This window comes from Parus major, chromosome 1, assembly GCF_001522545.3.
Source record: "Parus major isolate Abel chromosome 1, Parus_major1.1, whole genome shotgun sequence".
Taxonomy (NCBI): domain Eukaryota; kingdom Metazoa; phylum Chordata; class Aves; order Passeriformes; family Paridae; genus Parus; species Parus major.
The window spans coordinates 62,036,396-62,052,667 of record NC_031768.1 but is presented as its reverse complement, the minus strand read 5'-3'; the positions used below and the strand labels follow the sequence as shown (position 1 = coordinate 62,052,667).

Here is a 16,272-nt window from a genome sequence, read left to right as displayed (position 1 = left end):
TCTCCAAAGACGATCTAGTCCAATCTCCCTGTCCTGAGCAGGGGTTTCTTTTACTAGGTCAAGTTGCTCGAAGGCCCATGCAACAAGACCTTGAACACTTCCAGTGATGGTGCATCCACAGCTTCTCAGGGAAACCTGTGCCAATATCTCACCACCTTTAGTAAAAAAATTCTTCTTTATGTCTAATCTCAACCTGTCCTCTGTCAGTTCAAAACCACTGCCCCTTTTCCTTTTCACTACAGTCCCTCTGTGTTTCTTAGAAGTTCTCTTTCTATACTGAAAGGCCACAGTTAGGTCTATCCAGAGCCTTTTCTTCTCCAGACTGAACAACCCAAACTCCTTCAGTCTTTCCTCACAGCAGAAGTTTTCCATCCCTCTGATCTTTTTTGTGACTCTCTGGACCCACTCTAACAGGTTGTGTCCTTTACTGAGGAGTCCAGAACTGGTTGGTAACTGCCAGCTTCCCATCTTTACCACTTGAAAAACAGGGGTGATGTTTCCCTTCTTCCAGTCACTGGTGACCTCACATGATTGCCATAACTTTTCAAGAATGATGGAAAGCAGTTTGGCAACTACATCAATCAATTTCCTCAGGACTCTGGGATGCACCTAATCAGGTCCCACAAGCTTGTTTGTGTTCAGCTTCCTCAGGTGGTTAGGAACCCACCCTTCTCTTACAGTGGGAGGGACTTTGCTGCCCCAGTCCCTGTCTTCAAGTTCAGGGCTTTGAGAGATGCAGGAAAGAACATTACCATTGGAAACTGAGCAAAAAAAAAGTAGAGGAATAGCTTCTCCATTTCTTCCGTCATTAGTCTCCCTGTTTATAGGGGTAGGGGCTGGTGGTGTAACTCTTGCAAATTTAAAGACGTGCACAACAGCATTATTGTTGAATCTTTAAATACAAACTGAGCAATTTCATCATTGCTTTGTCTAAAACATCCCACTCACATTTACAGCCACATCAATTACATGGTGCAATAAACATATTATGTAGCAGATACAAAACTGAGCATACAATGTCATGCAGTACTTTTGCACCTTTTTAAGTTCCCTGTAAAATCCCTGAAATAAAGACATGAAAGAAAACGCTGAAGACTCTGTAATACATAAACATCACTGTTATTTTCTTCAGCAACTTCCCTGCAGAATAATGTTATCACAGACCCAGAAATGCAACCTCACTCTTTGACCTTTTCAAAACAGATGGGTTGGGGAATCACCATGAAAACTGCAATTTCATAATCTTTTAACGTAACTGTAGAAACCCTGTGCCTTCTCAGAAACGTGCTGCCCATTTGCACTGAGTTAAGGCAATTTTCTGGAATTATATTTTCATGATCTTATCCTTGGGCTGAAAAATTACTTAGTCATTTGTTCTAGATGGCCCAAGCATACATCTGCAACTTCTGTGAGATCCAATGGCAATAATATGGTACCTTCCAACAAAGTGATGCTTGGGAGGGGAAGTATGAACATGGCAATTAGCATTTTAAAGCCATGTGATCTTTTATATTTGTGGCTACACCTGCCTATGCTTCTTCATTCCTGAAATTATCATGTTACCATTATCTGTTTCTTAGGAGTTCTTACCAAATTTTAAAATTGAATTGAATTGAATTGAATTGAATTGAATTGAATTGAATTGAATTGAATTGAATTGAATTGAATTGAATTGAATTGAATTTCCCAGTTCAGTTTCAGGACAGACGTTCTTATCTGCATCACAGAACACCGGGGGAAATTCACACATAAATGGTGTCTCATGCTCTGCATACAGTTGTAAATGGATACATAAAATGTCTCTTCTCTGTGCCTTGGCAAAACCACCTTTAAAAACTGCTGTTCAGCATTTTGGTAGTTTATATACCAAGCTTAAAAAAGTAGAAGATGTGCTACCAACTTTCAACACTTTGACCCTATATATTAAAAAAGTCATCAGATCTATCAGATTACAATAAGATTTCAATGCCATTATTTTTCTTCTATAACCCCTCAAGTAGCAATGTAGAAGCCAGTGGCTCTGGGGCAGGCACTGTCCTCTAGAACTCCACCAGTGATACTTGCCACCCAGACCCACAGGTACTGTAGTAGCACTGGAAGTTTATCTCTGCTAGCAGATCAAAGGCACACTCAGGGTTTGTCTAGACAAGGCACTTTGATTAGAAAATGAATCTGGATCAACCAAAGTGAACTACATATTGGATTTATACTCTAAGTATCTGCACATGTGTTTATTACTATTCAGTAAATCTGCAATAGAAATCTATTGAGATTAGCTTCCGTGTCTCATAGATAACACAGCGGCAGTTTCTTAATAGGAACTCCCTAATTCAACCAGGAGAGACTTGATCTAAACTTGTGTGGGAATTCCAAGCACAGAAAGTTCTCAAAATCTTGTAAATGCAAGCTTAGACATAGACATGGAGACAGGGTTTGACTTAATACCTTGGGGAAGGCTTCCAAATTTAGAATCATAAGTAAGAACGTGAGTTTAAATAGGAAGACATTAAGTTAGGTTGTAGGAAGTTTTAAGGTTTTAAAGTTAAGGTACAGAAGTAGCTATAAAGATAATAAGTTAAAGGTATAACAAGTAGTTTTGTGTGCCATTATGTGATTGGTTAAGAAAATACACACTGCTTCATAAACATATAAAACAAAATAATTAGCTATTGGTGTGAAAGTAGAAACATTCTTTTGTGGCATTAGTTTATTGGTTAATTAAACTTTAAAAGACCTTGTGATCTGTAGTGTTGTGACCACTGACCACAAACAACTGGTGAACAAGATGAAGATGCTCTCACTCCTTTATGAGACCACAAAAAAAGAATAATAAATCATGTTTTAAGATGCCTCCCTGTAGTTCCATCTCTCTCAAAATCCTGATAAACCTGCAGTTCTTAACCAGGCAACAAGAGGAAATGATGGCAGCTATGACAGAAGTGATCTATCAAACTGACTAGAAGTATTTGGTATTATAATTGGATCATTTAGACATTCTCTATTTAAATAGTGCCCTGTTGCTATCAAGCTTTCAAACTAATGATTCAAACTAAAATTCAAACTAATGGCACATTCCAAATGTGGAGATATTGCCCCTCTTTCCATAAGAACTGAGAGAACAGAAGTGATCTGTTATGCACAAGGGAAACCAAAAAAACCTGCATAACTTAACATTAGACACATTAAAATATGTATGTCTACATCTTACCTGTCTGATTGTGCTCTGCACAATTGGGTATTTATGGGTGCATCTCCTCTCTAAAATAGACTAGCTGAGTTATATATTCCAAGTACCTTCTTCTCTCTACTGACCACAAAGAAGTGTAATGAGACATGGTACACGCTGTATGCCTCTAAACTACATTAATGTGTATCAAATTTTCCCTAATATTTGTTTCATCTTGGCATGCCCTGCTAATGATGATCGAGTTAATGACTGCTGGTTTCAGATCTCTGGCTGCAAGCTGTATCTCCCCTTCTCCTCTGCAGGTCATCTTCCATGCATTTTCATTTTGTATCTGAATGAAAGTCATATTTCAGTGTTGGTGTGTTTTTTGGTGTGTTCCAATGATCCAGCTATTTTACTACAAATAATGACTGAATGTTACTTGGCTCAAGCACTGGTTTTTTAAGACACCATGCTCACCTGTAGAAAAGACAGATGGAAAATACTCAAGGGCATTGTCTCACATCAGATTGCTCTAACAGTCGCACTGCTGAGACTGTGACACCACAGTCACCCTGGCAGAGGTACTTCAGCCTGTGAGCCCCACTTCTCCTGTCTAATTCCAGGCAGGTTGGTGCATCCCCTCAAAGACACAGCCTTCACCTGAGGCCACAGTTTGGGAACTGGTGCTCCAGGCCTCATAAAGACTTGAATTAAGCATATATTGCATTTTCTGGATAAGACTAGGTGGAATCTAGTTTCCTTCTGTGGCAGGATAACAGATGGGAGAAGCAGGAGGTGTCATATCTTGACTGTTTTTGACACTGACATGTATTATTCTTCTACCTCAGACACAGAAACACAGTTTAGAGGAAACTGATACAGGACGACTAGAAGCTGCCTGGGAAATCAATCACTAGAAGCATTTATCAGTGGTTACTTATAGAAATGGAAGCATATATAGAGTGGAATTCCTCAGGAATCCATGCTAAATTTGGGGCTTCTCAATATTTCCATTAACAACCTGAATGAAGGAAGATAAAATATGCTTATTCATTACTACAGTTAATCCCATAGAGACCACCAGCTCACTGGAAAATATGACTGAAATTCAGATTATCTTGACAAGTTGGAGAAATAGTCTTGGAAATAGATGGCAAACTTATGTAAGGACATATATAAAGTCCTGCACTTTCACACTACACAAATAAAGGCCAGGCAAGAAGTGGTAAGACAGCAGCCCCACAGAAAGGAGCTAGGAGAGCACAGCCAGGGTTTAATCAACAGTGGTGCCATAATAAAAAAAAAAAAAAAAAAATTGAAAAAGAGTAAATCCCACAGTGGGATAGTAAGAGTGAAGAGTAAGATAGCCTTGGGAGACTTGAATTGTGGCAAGGTCCTAGATGGAATACTGAGTCTAATTTGAGATACAGCAAAAGAGAAATTGGACAGACTTCAGAAAAGAGAGAAAATTGTGAGTGGTAAAAACAAATAGCACACCAGTGGAGAAAATGCAAAAGGACTGGCATGATTTAGTGCACAGATGACTACAGAAGATGCGCCAGGAAAACACTTCCAGTATGAGGGATGGTTAAACACTACCACAGATAGCATGAGGAGTGTGTGAAATCTCCATCCATGGGTATCTTTAGGAACAGACTAGACAAATGGGAAAGACAAAGGGTAGCAGATCATCAGGGCATAGGGAGAGGTTCAGTAATCTCTGGGGTCCTTTTACCTCAATTTTTTAGGACGCAGTCATTCTGCATCTTCTAAACTTTTTGTTGTGAGCAGTTGTGTTAAGAGTAATTGTGCAAAGAACAGCATTTCTCATTCAGCATCCTTGGAGCTGAATGAACCTGAGCTTTTTACTTGTTATAAATTCAGTAACTCTGCTACTGCTCAGAGTTCACTGCACTAAAGCTAAGGCAGTTAGACAGCCTGCTTTTATAATGCTTTCAGTGAATAAATTTGCACAGCTGCTACCTACAGTCTACATTATTGCTCAGCACCACTTTGTTAATTTGGAATCCAGATCTGGTGACTGATTTAGGAAAACAGTTCAGCTAATCCCTAGTGAATAGAAATCCTCAGCCTAAGATTGTACGGCTCACCAGATTCCCACACGTGCAAAAGCAGCAGCTGCCTTGCAAAGGGAAGTTAAAATATCAAGCACAAACTTTAGGGGGTTTTCATATGACATGCTTATTTTCCTTCCTCAGAGACCTAGGGCTCCAAAAGGAAGGAGTAGAGACAATCACAAACTTTCCCAGTAGATGACTTTCATAGTAAGGTGGAAAGTGCATGTATGTGTTCTAGAGACCTCTGCGAGGGCAATGATCCTGGCAGGATAACATTCAGGCCTAGTGTTAAAAAAAAAAAATAAATTCTGCTAATTAGCCCTGTCTTGTTTCTTCAATTAGCCAATAGAGTTAATGTGCATAGCCAAGTGATATCAATAATCCATATATTTTAAACTACTTCCATGTAATTGCCTTCTGCATGATAAAACACATTCAGGCAGAGTACTGTGAATTGCAGTTCCTTGGTGAGAGTTTCTGGGACAGAATTCATTATTATGGGAAGGCTCCTGTGCATCCTTCATGCCAGATAGAAATCCCTTGACTGACCCACAATCTGTTGAGCTTTGGGAGACCACATAAGACCCATTACTTCACTCAAACTTGGCATGAAGTAGGCAAGCAGCTGTGATGTGGAGATAGGCCAACCAGTCAAACATATGTTTTGTACCATTCCTGTTTCAGCGATAGCCATCCCAATTTAGAAATAAATAAAAAATATAATAAAACCAACTAATTTTAATTTTAAAAATGAAAATTTCTTTCTTCCTCAAAATTATTGTTATAAAGACATAATAACTGCTCTCATATAAGTCTTCTGAGTGGCACTGCATTAGCGAATGGTTCTACTGCAGCTGGAACCAGCTTCCATAAAGCACAGAATTTCCACCTAGCCATATTCAAGAGCATATCCCCCAACTATAAGTCTCTCTATTCTCATATTTATAAAACAGGCTTTGAGAACATCATGTAAGTTGCCTAGCTATACATTGATTTCTATATGCCCCTGGATATCGCGAATACATGCCACCCTTTTTCATTTTTGCTGCACTCTTGAGATGAGGTTTTTTTTTTTTTACTTTCCCCCCATACTTTCTTCCACTGTTTCTGAGACTTCTTTTTTTTCCTTCCAAATTAAGATGTATGGAATTAACTTTAAAGGCTCCTTTTCAATAGACTTATGCTTCTCTCCTGTTCTCAAGATCAAAGAGATTTACTGATGAAACACTCTCACCTCCTGCCAATCACAAAATGGAGCTCAGTTCTCTAACTGTGCAGGCCATTAGAGCAGAAGAGCTGAAATCTGTTCATTAGAAGTAACATTCTTGTCCAGGGTTATTTTCTAGCAAGTGTACATTTACAGGTGCAATGAGAGATTTCTGCTGCCTAAGGAAAAAAAAAATGAGGCTCAGAATCCAAAGCTATTCAGATACTTACCCCCTACTGCCCAGCAAGAAATATTTAAACAGGAGTCAGATGCCCAAGGACCCAAGATGAACTTTGGGGATCCAGGCCTATGCGTCCCACCCAAGCACCAAACAATTCAAGATGCTCTCAGGTTAATAACAGTCTCATGTGGGAATTTTTTCTGAAGTTTCTGAACTAAATGTAATTCTGGGAAGTGAATTAGGTGTTGCTGGTCTGTTTTCTGAGATCCGTATCACAGATAGCCACTGTGTACCAGAAATGGTTGTTTGTAAACCATGTGTTGATTGTGCCAACTTACAGTTTTTGTAGTGTCACACATTGCTGAGCCACCCACTTGACCTGTTAAAAAAAAAAAAAAAGAAAAGGAAAAGCCAATCTGTATTTACTAAAATTATGTAACTAGCTTTTGATTAGCAAATACTTTCTGATATCATTTTAGACTGACAAGACTTCTTTTTCATGTAACATTTTAAAATTTTTACCTTTAGCTAGATACTGTGATGTCAGATCAGGCCTCTAAGGTAGGATACACACTTCTCAATTCAATTTGCTGTGAAATACATGAGAAAATCTGGACTCTCAGAAGAGTGATAAATATACAGTTGCACTTTAAACCATGTAGAGTCAGGTAATACAATAGGCCAGACATGTGAAGCTGCCAAAATCTCATTTCTCTCTGGAGTTTGCATACCTTGAAGCAATAATTCAAAACTAGTTTGAATTCTAGACCAGCACCTAGCATCATCTTGAAGCACTCAGCTTTGCTAGTATGAGTGAGCAGGAGCAGCACTATTACATTTGCACATTGCAAATCTCCAAAGCCACAAGCACACATATTTCATCACCCAAATACTTTCATTTCTATCTATGCAGATGTATATTAGAGATACTGAAAATTTCTCCATACATTAGCCATTTAATATACTAATCATTTTGGTTACTCTTCCTTCAGTTCACTCTAGAACACATCAATTTATGACTGAGAAGTAATACTAATTAATCTATTAAAAAGAGGAAATATACATTACAGATGCATGCAGGGAAACATCTTTTCTCTGTTTACTCTTAATTTACATCTTGATGAGTCAAATCCCCACTGTTGCACTGCCAAGTCAAATAACATTTCATTGTCGATTAAAATTGTCCCACGGGACTGTAGAAGGCAAACCTCTTTAATGAATTTGGTCCGCTAAAATATTACGGCCAAGAAAAAAAATTGCATTTTACACCTCTAAGCAAAAGTAATGAAGAAGACATCTTTTCGGAGCCCCTAGCTTTTGAGAGGGCGAATCATTTGCAGTTTCCACAGAGGAGTATCTCTGGAGCAGTTCCGCCGAGCCGGAGGGGGGATGGCCGGCGGTGCCGCCCCGGGTGACTCCGGGTCTCCAAAGGGGGAGGCAAAAGAAAACTCGAACGAAGGGGGAAACCACAAGGTGTATTGGCGCAGCTGTACAGAAGCCAGAAGGGAATGATGTTATCAACAGCCTTTTCGAGCTTTGGGCTAATCATCTGTTTATACAGAGACGAGATACGGGATGCGGACACTTTTTGAACGCCGCATTTCGGCAGCCCCGTGTTACCGGAGAGCCCGGGGGTGGCGGAGGCCGGCTGTAGGGAGCTCTGGGCGAGCTGAGCGGAGAGCCCCGGGCCGGCTCCGCAGGCCAGCCCTTCCCCGCAGGGACCCTTCTCCGGGCCGGGGCCGAGCCGCGAGTGTCCCGGGGCGGTCTCGGCTGGAGCGGCAGAAGCCGAGGCGGAGGCTCAGCCCTGCCGAGGCCCGGCCCCGGTGTGGCGGCGCTGCCACGGGCAGCTCCCTCCTCCCCTCATGTCCTGCCCGACTCGGCCTCGCCCGACCCGGCTCCGCCCGGCGCTGCCCCCTCGCAGCACGGGCTGCTCCGGCTGTCCCGGCACGGTCCCAAGAGGTGCCAGCACCGTCCTAACTGCTCCAGCACCATTCCAGCGCTGTCCCAGTCTGTGCCAGGACCGTCCCAAGGCAATTCCAGACTGTACCAGCACTGTCCCAGATGTCCCAGCACTGTTCCGAACGGTGCCAGGGCGGTTCCGGTCCGAGCCAGCTTTGTGCCAGCACCGTTCCAGGATGTCCCAGCACTATCGCAGCTGTTCCAACACTGTACCGAGTGTCCTAGCATCGCCCCAGCTGTCCTAGCACTGCCCCACCACAGTCACAGACTGTCCCCGCGCTGTCCCAGACTTTCCCAGCGAGCTGCCATGAACTGTCCCAACATAGTGCCGGAGCTGCCGGCACTGCCACTGCCCCTCCTCGGGTACCCATCCCACCTGTCCCCCGAGGACCGGCCAGGCGGCCACGAAATGGAGGGACTTAGCGAGTGCAGCCCTCGGTGACAGTTCCAGTGCCCCGGGATAGCACATGGCCACTGTTAGAGAGACAAGCACGGGAAAAACAGCCGGGGGCTCTCTGCCGATGGGACCCACAAGCTGCTTTGCTGTGGTGTTTGCAGTTACTGTGCTCAGGGAAAGATCGGCAACGCTTCAGCTCCCCAGGAAAGTCCGGGCATGGACAAACCCGCAGCTCGGGGTGTCAAGTTTGCAGAAAATGGCCGAAGATACTTTTCTCTCTTTTTTTGCTTTTTTTCACTTTTTTTTTTTTTCTTTGTTGTTGTTGTTTTGTTGTTTGGTTTTGTTTTTGTTTGTTTTCTTCCCGGAAAACAATAAGCTGAACGTGGAAGATAAGTGACTGTCTGGTGGCAAACACTGACCAGCAGTAGCAGCTGCAGCTGGAGGCGGATCACCAGCACTGCCAGCGTGTTAACAGCAGCAGAGGAGAGAGGGAGAAAGGTGAGATCTCCGGGCTGCCGCAGCTGCCTGTACGCCCACTGCAGTCACTGGCTCAAGTGTCTGCGAGAAGAGATAAGAGGCTGGTGCAGAGAAACAATAACAATAAAAACAAACAAAAAAATATTTAGGGGGAAAGCAAACAAAACATTAACCATTTGGAAGCAGCTGCAGAACCACTGTCCCCGGCCGGGGCGCGCAGAGCAGGTGGCAGCGGGTGGCGGTGGCGGTGTAGCTGTCCCTCTGTCCTGCACAGGCCAGCCAAAGGGGGCAAGAGGGCAGCAAGGAAAATGAGTCCCTGCCGCAGGGAGACCCCGCTGTCCCCCTGGGAAACCTGCGGGAAACGGACAAGGCATGGATACCAGGACAGGCGGTGATAAAGGACTCGCCCCCTCTCCAGAGGTGATGGAAAAGGAAAGTTTAAAATTCCCCCAAGCACACAAGTTTCAGTTTCAGCGGAGCGGTATGGAAATGACTGTCGTTCACCACGAGGTCCTGAAGACTTTTTGGGGAGTCAAAAGTTATGTTTCGAAGCGGTGTCATTGTCGTTTCTGTCTTTACATATTTCAAACACACCGGAAAGTTCCCATCCGAGCAATTTGAACCTTTTACAGTAGCCACTCTTTTCCCTGGAAGCCAAAACCAGCCTGGGAAGCAGATCTGCAGCAGGCTGGCAGCTGCTCTTTGCCTCGCTTCGCCTGACCAAGGGGTGATGATAAGGACGGCTGCACTGCCAGGACCCCCCGGCCCCTGGCTCCACCACCGCCTCACTGGGAACTGCCCCGGGACCAGAATCGGGTCCCTCAGCAGCTCGGCGTCTTCCCCGAACGAGTAAATAACCCAGAAGCAGAAGCTAACTCAACTCCAAAAGGTCACATTTGGGGAGGGGAACTCTAAACAGTTGTTGCTCCTTTGATTTTTATTTTTTTTTTTTATTTTTTTTTAATAGCAGCATTTCAACGTTTCCCGACTCTCTGAACTTCTTTGCTTAATTGCACCGTTTGACCTTCTGCTAAAAAGACGTGATCCTTCGCTTTTTTCCTACATGTTAAATAACTCCTGATGTGCCAGGAGAAATAAAAGTACCACCAGACAGCCAAGGTGCCGAGTATTTGCATTTGGTATTTTTACGACGAGATTTTAAATCACATCATTTAATTATGCCGAATAGGAAGATAACACAGTCGTCTATAGAGCTCAAATACCTGAATTTACACCCAAGTCTGTGCAAAGTTTGACAAGAGACGAAACCCCGCCTCAGTGTCACTGGGGCGGGATAGGGACGGACGGGGGACACACAAAAATATGAGCTTGGGGACACCCCTGAGGAAAAGGGTGTTTGAAAATGGGACGCTGATAAAGCTGACATAGAGGGGATGAGCAGGATGATGAGCCTGGCACGAAAGCGAGTCGTTACACAGATATTTTGTTATCATCAGAGAAATCTTTGGACCGGGGAACGAAAAGGAGCGAGAAACTTAACGTTTGAGGAAGGCAGAAGGGATGTCCCCATGCCCATGGTCCCGGTGCCCGGCAGCCCCTCTCCAGCCAGAGGTGGCTAAGCTGCCATGGGGGACACATTTATGAAATTACATCCCCGGTTCCTGGCCACAGTTTTGAAATCACGAATGTTTAAAAATAAATAAATAAATAAATAAAATAATAATAAAAATAAAAAAGTGAGGGGGAAAAAAAAAGGCAAGCGCTCGCTGGCACACCGGTCATCCAAACCCAGGCTACTGCATTTATATTGCTAAGCGCTGTCATTTTTTGCTGTGTATACCGTCCCACCAATCAATCGTGACGAGAACGTGTTAAAGACCACACTAATTTACAAAGAACAAAGACACTTTCCAGCTACGCTAAGAAAGAAAAGGAAGAAAGGAGGAAACCAAACAAACAAAAAAAACCCCAAAACAAACAAACAAAAAAAAAAAACACCCCACCAAACCTCGACTCAATTGAAAATAACGATTTTGTTCTTGGACGGCTACCAGGTTTTTGCTCTTACCGTCCCGGGACTTAGATTTAACCTCAGTAACATCCTGAAAGGCTACAGTCACTTTGCATACATTCCATCGTACCTTTTCGGTCTCGAAATAGAGAGCAGTACCCAGCTGACGGCAGGCTCTCCAGAAAGGTACTTTTTTTCGGTAAAAGAAACGTGACGAGCCGCACGGGGTTAAATTGAACCTCGCAGAAATCCAGTTTGTATGAACAAAAATCGCCCAGTCTTTAACAACCTGGTCATACACGCTGGACGTCGACAGCAGTGTCTGAAAAATGATTACGGAATTATGCGGGTCCAGGCGCAACCCCCCCCCCCCCCCCCCCCAAAAAAAATTAGATTAAAAATTTAAAAGCGCCCCAAAAATCTCGGTAGAAGTGACTGGTGTTAACTGCGGCTTACTGATCCTTCAGCTTCGCTTCGACACGCAGATCACGTCCATTTTCTCCACAGGTTTCCCAAAATCTCGCCTTTCCAGCCCGTTCTGTGGGCTTGACCGTACGGAGAAAGATTTGGGGGAGCGGAGGGGGCTCCGCCGCCCGCCCTTGTGCCGCTGCGGGGCTGCCCAAGCCCTCTGGAGGCGTTTGAGCGAGGGGCAAGGGGAGGTCACGGAGTCCTGGGGCTGCCTCGCAGAGCCCGGGGAGTGCAGCCCGGGAGAAACAGCGGTGCTCCCGCACAATTCCCAAGAAAACCGCCGAGGAAGAAAGCGGGATGCCGGAGTCGCTTCCCGCTTCTCTGGAAGTACAGACGCACCGTGTCAGCCCCGGTACAGCTGAAGCCCCCCCCCCCCCCTTCTTACTCCCTCTTCCCTCACTTCTCTCTCCTCCCCAGCTATATCTGGGGCTTTTATTGTTGGGCTCGGATTTTTGGGGTTTTGGTTGGGATTTTTTTTTTTCACTTTTTCCTCCCTTAAGCGCAAATATCTTCTCCCCTTTGACATTTGGGGCTTGTGAGCAAGACGAGCTCTCTCTTTCCATGACACCACGGGAGAATTTTAGGGGTTCTTTGAAAAACTAAAAATCAGGTAGGCGAAGGCGTTGACTTTATTTGGTGGTAGCTGTCAGCAGCCGCCGAGCTCAGAGCCGGAGGTGGCTGAGCGACAGTGGCTCATCCCCACGATGAGGCAGCAGGGATGCACCCCTGTGTCCAGCTCCAAACTCATCTCTTGGGAAACGGGGCTTGGGGACGTGCCACCACCACACCGAGAAACAACTTTTTCTTGACACCCAAAACTGCACAAGGCACTTTCCTGCCCCTCTCCCTGCTTAGGGACACGGGGAGCTGCTTTCAGTCTCTGTCTCCGAATTTCGCTGGTTTCTTAAGAGGAGACACTGAACCAGCACTCCTGCAAGAAACTCACAGCTGCTACAAGTTGTTACTAAAGAGCATCGAATCAAGTCTCTATCACTGCTGCGATATTTTCTTTCAAAAAATAAACAAAGGAAAGGAAATTAGATTTTTCTGTCCTATTATTAAATGCAGTAAGTTGCCGTACTCGAGCAATAAACCCCTAAAAGTTTATAAAAATATATTAGTAATAATGACAATAATACCAAAAGCAGCGCTCGAAGCGGTGTGCAAACCCGGTAAACTCCTGACCGGAAAACCAAGGCGTTTGGAGCTAAGTTTTGTCGTTTCAGTTCTCCTGCTGGTGGCAACGACGTGTCGATAAACAAAAAGTGAGAATTGAGGGGGAACGGCGGGGGACAAGGGAGAGGCGGCAAGAGCGGGTTTCCAAAGGCGGAGTTTTCTGAGGTCATTTCATCTCGAGTCTTTCGTCATTTTGAATATCAAAGAAAGCTGACTGGACGATTTTCCCCATCCCTCGCCCGGCCGGTGTGATGCGGTACCTTCGCGCACAGATTACTTTAATCAAGATGTTAAAACATTCGGAGTTCTTCCCCTGACGCTGACCGTGCGTTTAACAAACGCTCGGCACAACTGTCCGAGCTCTCTGAAAACTGCACTCAACTATGAATCTTGATAGTGTGGACATTTGGAGTTTAATCGTTGCTACTTTTACTTTACATTACAGAAGAAATATGGAAAGTTGTTTGGTAAGTTTTTGATTGGAACTTCAGAGTTTCCTTCTCTATTGTAAGAGCAAAGCGGCGTGCAACATGTAGTAACTTTTCCCTGTAAGGGATCTATTTCCCGGTGCAGAAAACAATCAGTATCCCTTCGGAAAATAAAGTACAGCTCTTAAAAACTTGGGGAAAAGACCTTGTCCTCCGCTTAAGCTCTTTCCCCTTCAAAAACCAGCTGGTAAACCAGCGCTGAGGCAGGCAAGCTGCTCAGTCCGCAAACCTGGCAGGGGGGAAAAAAAATAAAAAAATAAAAAATAAATAAAAAAAACGGTGGAGGCATTCCTCAGAGCAGAAGTGAAACTGCCTCGATCCAGGCGAGTTTGTTTGTAAACCCGGGACGCAGCGAGCCCGGGCGGCGGAGGGGGGGCGGCTCCGCCCAAGGGGTGCGGGGTGCGCGGCGGCGGCGGGACCCGCCGGGGCTGGGGCTGCAGCTGCTGACTCAGAACAGCAATGTAGGTCATAACCAGTTTCCTTAAGTTACCTAAGTTCCAACAATTCAGCTTTTCTTTAGAGACTTCCAAAGTGCTGTTGCAACATTTCTGAACGCCGTGGCTTCTGCTGAAGCTCAGCCGCCGGCTCCGAGCCACCGGGCTGCGGCGGGGCAGCGCCCGGGGCGGGCATAACCACTTCGGTACTAATGCCTTTTTACATCTCGCTTTTATCATCACATTTCCACCACAACGCTGTTTTTCTTTCTTTACTCTTTTCTCTCAGAATGTAAAAAAAAAAAAAAAAAAAAGGAAAAAAAAAAAGTGCCAACGCGTCGCACTCCTTTTTCAGAACAGAAGCGAGAGAATTGCCTACCTACTCTCTACTCACTTCAGCTCTTTCCAAGAAGGCTTATTCACGGTTCACAGTTTGGATCTATCCTTTATTTCCACTATTTACTACTTTCTATCACCAGTCAGTTTTTAGACAATCAGTTACAAGGCTGTTAAAAGAGCTTACTTGTGCCAGGGATTTTGTATGCAAAAAACCAATCCGACACTCCACACAGTCCATCTTCGAACTACGTAATTTTGGATAATATTTTTTTTTCTTTCCCTTTTACTATTTTCTTCTCTCTCTCTCCTTTTTCTTTTTTTCTTTTTTTCTTTTTTTTTTTCTTTTCTTGCAACCACAGCAGAAGGAGCAAAGAGTAGCCACAGTCCCCACGGAGAGCCCACGGAAGATGAGCAAGCACCGTGTTCTGTCCCAAGAGCAGCGACGTGGGACGGAGATCTGGCGGTGAAGTTGGAGAGGAGAGGAAAGCCCGGCATTCAGGGAACGCTTCAAGAAAGACACCACACTAAGGGAATTTATTTTATTCGCTCAGAGCTTTCCTCAGGCATTACCTGCGCTCCCCACTCTGCAGGGAGCTCCCCCGCAAGCAGAGACCGTGCGTGGGTTGGGTGAAGCAGGAGGGGTAGAGTCCCGAGGGAATAGCACTCTCCCCCAGAAAATCATCACCGCGAAGGCATCTGCTGTCCGAAGCATGAGAAGAGAGCTCATCCGCCCATAGAACTCACGAAATCAAAGAGTGGGGGAAAACCCCCAAACGTCGCCTGGTTCGACGGCTGTGTTTCTGCTGGGCAAGAATCGCCCGCGGGTCCATCAGGGGTATTTTTAGGGCGACCACACAACCGGTGTGTCACGGTCACGCACGTCTCCAACCTTCCTGCTTCCCCCCAGCTCCTCTCTAACCCCACGGTGTCAAACCCACCGGCCTGTGCGATAGCAAAGAAGGATTTTCCCGTCTAAACATAGAAAGATTTGCTCAACCGAGCAGCAGCCCCGTGGATGTTTCCCCTAGCATGTTATAAGTAACAGAACCAGCAGCTCCACACGGAGCCCCGAGGCCGGAGCCGGGAGCGCTCGGCAGGCTCGGGCAAGCCCGGTCCTGGCCTCCGCCCGCCCGGGGCACAGTGGCTCTGCCTCCCGGGGCGGGAGGGACGAGCCCTCGCTCGCAAAAAAATAATAAAAAAAACAAAAACAAAAACAAAACAAAACAAAACAAAAAGTCAAAAAGCCCCCAAAAAACAAAAACCAAAACTCAAACCCAACAAAAAACCAGAAAAAAACAACAACCAGAAAGAGCACCCCAAAAAAGAAGTTGAATGGAAACAAGCAAAACAACAACAAAAAGGAGCACACTTGCTTTGGTTTTTTTCCAGGCTTGCTACCCTGCGCCGTCCCCGCCGGCAGAAAGTTCTCCCCCCGTCCCGCGGCACCCGAGGGCGGTGGCCGGGGTGACCGTGGGGGTTCAGGACCCGGAGGGAAACGAGACGTGGGCAAAGCTCGGCACCCCTTTGGGAGCACGTCCCCTCAGCCTTGGCGGCGATGGAAGGCCCTCCTCTAGTGTTTGCAGTTTTCTTTGTTTACATTCAGTTTAGAAACATTGGCCTTCGGCCAGAACAGCGACGGCTCCCCTTCTCTCCCCCCACTTCTGTCCCCCCTCCCCCTGCTTCTTCTTCGGTGGCGGAGAAAATCCTTAAGTTTCACGACCCCCAGGTTTTAAAATGTTTTCCCGTCGGCTCCCCAAATTAACCCTTCGGCGCTACCTCGTAAAGAATAAGGAGCCGGGTGGTGCGTGCACCTGCCCTCGGAGCTCCCAGCCGAGGGGGTCGCAACAGGTTCTACCGGGAGACGGAGGGTACCGGCGAGCCGATCAGCGCCCAACCGAGCGGCGGGTCCCCCCTTCCCCGTGGCCCC

General features: G+C 45.5%; 2 long non-coding RNA genes across 7 annotated transcripts in view; both read right to left on the bottom strand.

The window, feature by feature from the left end:
- The window catches only part of LOC107200774, a 91,389-nt gene that overhangs the window by 23,811 nt on the left and 51,306 nt on the right, over positions 1 to 16,272 (bottom strand). For 5 of the 6 annotated variants that reach the window (XR_004497752.1, XR_004497742.1, XR_004497743.1 and 2 more), the window contains 2 exons: positions 6,974 to 7,014; positions 6,482 to 6,633 (listed from right to left, as the gene is read on the bottom strand). This is a non-coding gene — a long non-coding RNA (uncharacterized LOC107200774). The remainder of the gene's footprint in view (positions 1 to 6,481; positions 6,634 to 6,973; positions 7,015 to 16,272) is intronic. The other variant, XR_004497746.1, reaches the window with a different exon arrangement.
- On the bottom strand, positions 14,432 to 16,266 carry LOC117244515. Its single transcript, XR_004497771.1, has 2 exons — positions 16,122 to 16,266; positions 14,432 to 15,287 (listed from the first exon to the last, which is right to left on the bottom strand). It is a non-coding gene; the product is annotated as an uncharacterized LOC117244515 (long non-coding RNA).